The 6,741-nt window shown below is 43.0% G+C and overlaps 1 non-coding gene across 1 annotated transcript; it reads right to left on the bottom strand.

Moving 5' to 3' along the window:
- Positions 1-1,156: 1,156 nt before the first annotated feature.
- On the bottom strand, positions 1,157-1,295 carry LOC127337293 (small nucleolar RNA Z247). The gene has a single exon (XR_007873706.1). It is a non-coding gene; the product is annotated as a small nucleolar RNA Z247 (small nucleolar RNA).
- Positions 1,296-6,741: the final 5,446 nt, after the last annotated feature.

Here is a 6,741-nt window from a genome sequence, read left to right as displayed (position 1 = left end):
GGTACTCCTTTTAATAGAGTACCGGAGCAAAGCATTAACACTCCGTGAACACATGTGATCCTCACATCACTACCATCCCCTCCGGTTGTCCCGATTTCTGTCACTTCGGGGCCTTTGGTTCCGGACAGCGACATGTGTATACAACTTGCAGGTGAGATCATAAAACAATGAATATCATGATGAAATAATAACATGTTCAGATCTGAGATCATGGCACTCGGGCCCTAGTGACAAGCATTAAGCATAACAAGTTGCAACAATATCATCAAAGTACCAATTACGGACACTAGGCACTATGCCCTAACAATCTTATGCTATTACATGACCAATCTCATCCAATCCCTACCATCCCCTTCAGCCTACAGCGGGGGAATTACTCACACATGGATGGGGGAAGAATTGCTGGTCGATGGAGAGGCGTCGGTGATGATGATGGCGATGATCTCCTCCAATTCCCCGTCCCGGCGGAGTGCCAGAATAGAGACTTCTGGCCCCCGAGACGGAGTTTCGCGATGTGGCGGCGTTCTGGAGGGTTTCTGGCGACTTCGACTTCGTCCTCGCGATTTTTAGATCGAAACCTTTTTATTCTCCAGAGGGGGGCGTCGGAGGCCAGCCGAGGGGGCCACACACTAGGGCGGCGCCCCCACCCCTGGGCCGCGCCGGCCTGGTGTGTGGGGCCCTCGGGCCTCCACCTGGCTTGCCCTTCTGGCTCCCTGAGTATTCTTGTAAAATAGGCCCATTGATATAAATTCCGAAGATTTTCCCGAAAGTTGAATTTCTGCACAAAAACAAGACACCAGAGCAATTCTGCTGAAAACAGCGTTAGTCCGCGTTAGTTGTATCCAAAACACACAAATTAGAGGCAAAACAATAGCAAAAGTGTTCGGGAAAGTAGATACGTTTTGGACGTATCAGTTGGCACGGGACTTGCGGCCTGTTTCCGCGGTAGTCGCCTCCATGGCGACCTTGGTAGCCACCGCGGTTGTTGAAGCCGTTGTTGCGGCCGCAGCGGTTGAAGTAGCTTGGGCGACCGTGGTCACCACCACCACCACGGCCTCCACGGCCATGGCCGCCACCGCCACGGCCTCCACGTGACGCGGCGTTTCAGAAGGTTGGAGGCCGGTTGCGTCCTCGTCCTGAAGAAGGCGGAGACGCGTCTCGTACGTCAGCAGCTGGGAGTAGAGATCTCCCAGCGTCACCGGCTCCACACGTGCGGCCATAGCCGACACCAGCGAGTTGTACTCCATGTCGAGTCCTGCAAGGATGTAAGACACCATCTCATCTTCATCTAGTACCTTTCCTGCAGCAGCCATCTCGTCGCCCAGTTGCACCATCTTGGAGTAGTAGTCGGTGGCCGTGCAGTTGCCCTTCTTGGTGTTGGAGAGGGCGAAGCGCAGCTAAAGGACTCATGACCTTGACTGGGCCACGAACATCGCCTTGATGGCCGCCCACATCGGGGCGGCGCTGATGTGAGAGGCGACCTGCCCCAGCACCTCTGGGGACAGGGAGTTGGAGAGGAAGCCGAGGACGGCCTGATCGCGTGCCATCCAGGTGGTGTAGTCCGGGTTGGGGACGCTCTGCTCCTTGCCGTCCGCGTCGGCGACGGTCATCTTCTTCGCCGGCTCTTTTTCAGAGCCATCAAGGAAACCCATCAGTTGGGCGCCTCGAATTGGAGGCAGCACTTGTGCCTTCCGCAGCAGGAAATTGTTCCTGGTTAGTTTCTCCGCGACCCCATGGCCAAGTGCGGGAGAGAAGGGAGAGAGGGAGCTTGAAGAGGTAGCCATTGGAGATGATAAGGAGGAGTCGCTCTGATACCATGTAAAAACTCTTGGTTGAAGCACACCCTTTGTCTCGGGCTGCCTACGTGTTTATATAGGAGCTAAACTTGCTCAACAATTACATGAAGATTACATGTTGATATGGCCGAATATTCCTTGATCTCTAAGACGAACTATACAGGGTATGTGATCAGGAATATCTTTTGCCAAAACTACCTATACACAAAACGTTACATGGTACAGTACAGGTTGTTTAACATAGTTTGCAAGGTCACATATCGCGTGTACCTAGTTTTCAAAAGTAAGAGCATCGAATCCACGGTGATGCTGATTAGTAATGCTTCTATTGTCTCTTATTACCTTCACTTAAAAGTACTTATAATTGACTTTAATCCAAAGCAAGTTTAAATAGATTAATTATTTTTAAATAGTTGTGAACAAAGTAAATAAAATAAATTGAAGTAAACAAGACGGTGCAAACGGTATTGAACTAACTGAAACTCAATGGGGGTAAAGCGTTCTCGGGAAGTTGCAGATCAACCACTAGCCTAGATATGGTGATTAGGACTACCGATTTTGTCTTTTATATATGTTTCTGAGTGGCAAGGTTCCTTAAATGGATGCTCCTAGGAGCATAGTTTCACATCACCCATAACCAGTACCTCCTCATGTCACATGCCGCGCAGGTCCGGTAATTAAGGGTCTCCCCATGGTTATGGCCATAGGCGCTGGTCCTTGAGATCCTAGTATATACATGATTGATAGAGGCGGCGGATTGCTATCACCTGTACGCCCACGTACTGTCAACCATATACAACGGTGATTCTTACCAATGCCCCTTAGGCAAATCTGGCTTTGGTCGACAAAACGCAACATTGTTGATAAGAAACAACACACTTCATTATTATTAGACAATCAACAAACTTTATTGCATTCCATAATTTGGCTAGTGTTTGTCCATCTCCCCAAGAACAAAATGATACACTCACACATTGAGGAAAATAACATTATTATGAATCTATGGATGAAAAATTGAGGATCGAATGAATACAAATATGAATCCAACTCAAGGTAAATGATCGCAACTAGATGACCAATGATGGTGATAATTTTGATGACGATGAATATCAATGCCTTAGCCTCCAACAACTCGAGAAGTGATGATGATGGATCACATTCGGCGAGTTCACCCTCTAGATCCCTCCCATAGGTCAGGTTACGTTAATTACTTGTGTCTCTGTGACTCTCTTCACAGTTCCGTCTTCGCGGGGTAAATATATTGGACGAGGCAGCATCAACGCCAGGTGGTACTAGCAGGTCTAAACGTACCACTAGTCGTTAAGTCTTCTATGAAGGCAACTTCGCCAATTTCTTTCTTGGCTTGGTCAGGGTTACTATTGGAAGTCCTTTAGTGCTCCAAATTATCATTATTCCGCACAGATATGATCCCTTTTTTCATAGGTTTCAAATCTTCACCTTTACTTCCATGATATGCGAAACATATAAAATAGGTGTGTGCCAACATGATAAAATACGAAATCCTAACACTACTTAGGCATTTATGTGTTGTGAAACATGTTACTTTTTTGCACTCATGAACCACCTCGATTTTCCTCCCAAAAAGTAATTCCCCGGGATTAACCTCAAATAGGCCACACTTCATCTACCATGATTTTCAACATTAATTCGTGAAAGACCAAATTTTGCTATATAGAATGGCCAAGTCAATTAGTGAATTACTGAGAGAAGAAATCATTTATTTATACCAAACTTTCTTTCTTATTTATAAAGTGTTACTCGGAAAAGCCTTTATTACAAGTTCCATTATACCTAGCCTATTTTTCCATATTTTGGCTATTGCTAGAATGCAATGTTCAATCCTATAATTTGGATGTGTATGTTTTCAATTGGGGAACTATAATTTGTAGAAAAAGTTAGATTTAGTTTTTTTAAGTTACTTCGAGGAATTTCTAAGGAATTCTTTGTTGAATGAATCTTCAATAATCATGTTATATTGTAGCATTTGATATGTGTGTATTTATGTGTTCTTACTGCTAGTTTTTAGTATCTTTAATTATATTGGTAGGTAGTTTTAAAACATACTTGTGTAACATATATCTTTATAGTGTATCATTGTTTATCTTAGTTGTAAATAAATAAATATTATACAATATATGAGATGTATACACGTGTACTTGGAATGCTTTGCTCTTCTCTTAATTTTTCATGTTGGAATATGTCTACCATGTTTGGAAACACGTACGAGTGCTTTGTGCTTTGCTAAAGAACACAAAAATGATAGAAAATACAATTTAATTCACAGTATATTTCAATCAACACACTTTGATGGATTTATTTATCGGCGTGGCAGAGGATAGTGCTAGGTTGCATGGTCCAACTTCTTAATTAAGCAAAAAAAAAAAGGCAAAAATTGAGTGGCTGGATGGCATAAGTAGGAAATAAACAAATAAGATAACTTAAAACACAACAAAATGTGATATGCGATCAACATAGATTTTCAGAGGTTGATATATATTAGAATGGCCCTTTGTTGTAATCTAAACTAGATTGTAGCAATATTTAGTGAAATAGTGTACTTTTTGCTCGGTCATGCAGGGATGCAACGCTTGAAACTAAATCTTTTCCTATGTGGTAACCCAAGATCAAACCGATGAGATAGGCCACCAAGATTACCACTAGACATGCATATGCAAAACTTGATGTAGCATGTCAGGGCATTGCAGTCTATCCCACGAATAGCTCTCGTGGATCCCACAAACGCCTTCGTCTTGAGCATCACACGTGCAACGCCTCTACTGGTATCCACACATACATGAGGAGCACCGGGGCAGTGGACTACTAGATTCGATCTTGACCGATTTGGGAGCAAGATAAAAAGTGAAGATAGGTCGTATGGGAACACTTCCCCTTCATCTCACTTATATAGTGTCCTTAGATGGTCTCAACTCTTGAGGCATATTTGGAACAATTTCCCAGCGTCCACATGGATCCAATCAAGTTGGGCTCATTTCCTTAAGTAGGTGACCCTGTAGGTTTATGAGAAATTGGACACGTCTAGAGTTACTCCTGGTATGCCTCTGAGTCTCTCTTACTCTATGAATGTACACTTGGCCTCAAGTCTATACTATTAGAGGGTCCTAATAATGTGTGAGTTCTCAAGTGGCATGAAGTCATAACAACAAACCTTTTCAATGTGACTTTCGTCTAAGTCCCATTTTCCTCATGTTACCTTATCAAGCTGAGTTTTTGTCATCCCATTCATAGCTCAACACTCTTCTCGGTCTATAATCATTTAGTCCAACTACTCGGTTAACACTTAACTGAGTCACGCATGGCTATGCTTTCGAATCATATCGCTCGGGAGGGCCTAGAGAATATATCTCTAGTTGGAGGGGCAAATTCCATCTTTGGTCATCCTGCGTCATGCAAATTGATTCACAGCCAACTCGAACTCTGCCTATATAACAGCTACACTGAACAATGTTTGATAGAGCCTTTGGCCGATCCACAATTTGGGTCGTGCAAAAACTTTAGGTCTAACGATTGACAAGTTTCTCATTGCTTCTTAATATGGGTCAAATCAACTTGCTAAACACTTTAGCCCAATCAGTGTAAGTTGATTAGTATCATGATGCCCATGATGAGTGGAACCGAATAATGAGCCAACTTGCACCCTATTCTATGTTGTGCGTCCATAACAATCTCAATGATTAAAGACAATCTAGTATGAACAATATAAACACATAGTTCCACAATCAAATAACATATTCGACGATACATATAAATGTCCATGCAAGAACAACTAGTTAACTTTACAAAGATATTAGAAAATACATCATCCATGATTACTTCTAGGCATATTACGAACACTTATGTTGTTATTCCGTTGAGTCCTGACATGAATGGGACTTGCAAATGCTAACACGTGGGACCATGAGACCTAGAGAGAGAGAATAGGTTTTACAGGTGGGACCAGCTAAATGCTGACAATGGGACACAGAGCCCTAAAATTTATCCTTTTCTCTCAATCGTCTCCACCCAATCCACTACCACACTCCACTCCATCAATATAATTGTCCTCCGCCTCCACCTTCCGTCTCGGCTCACCCACTATCAACAAGAAAGCTAGATGTAGGAATCCATGTGAGACCCCACCCTAACACATCTTTGTCCAAGCGGTGAATCGCCTCGTGCGCCAACCCGGGATAATTGGCCACACACATCACAAAGTCACAACATACATGTATATCATTACAAAATAGGCACATATGTGCTACAAATAGTTTATATGGCCATTGAGGAAAGATTATACATCATGCCAAACATGGCTTAAGGTAGAGTTTTTATGGCAGCGGAAGATATGACTAAGGCAATGGCTTGGAACGGCTCCACTCCACAGGTTCTGGTTGGGCTACGAGATGTGCCCTATATGAAAATAATAAATATGCTTCTTGTCATACCTCTAATTTCATAGTAAGTTTTATGCCATGCTATAACTGTATTCAACGAAAACATTAGTACATGTGTGGTATGTAAACAAACCAAGTCCCTAGTCAACTAGTCCATTGGTCAACTGATGATCAAGGTTTCCTGATCATGGACATTTATGTCAATTGACCATGGGGTCATGTCATTGGATGAATGATGTGATAGAGAACACCCAAAAATATGTATTGCAATGAGACCAAGTCGCAAAGTTCGACATTGCGATATCTAAGAGAACGTAGTAACCCAATCATTTGACAGTGAGATCATATCTAATCAAAATTATGGAAATGAGTTTTGAGTTCATTAACCGTCACACCGTAACAAAGTGATCATAAAGGTGCCTCTCAGGTATCCCGAAGGAATAAGTTGAGGCGTATGCATCAAGATCGGGATTTGTCCATCCACGTGAGGAATAGGTACTCTGTGCCCTACTCGGTGAGATTATATCTACAAA

This window comes from Lolium perenne, chromosome 2, assembly GCF_019359855.2.
Source record: "Lolium perenne isolate Kyuss_39 chromosome 2, Kyuss_2.0, whole genome shotgun sequence".
In the NCBI taxonomy this organism is placed as follows: domain Eukaryota; kingdom Viridiplantae; phylum Streptophyta; class Magnoliopsida; order Poales; family Poaceae; genus Lolium; species Lolium perenne.
This window is presented reverse-complemented; position numbering and strand designations above follow the sequence as displayed.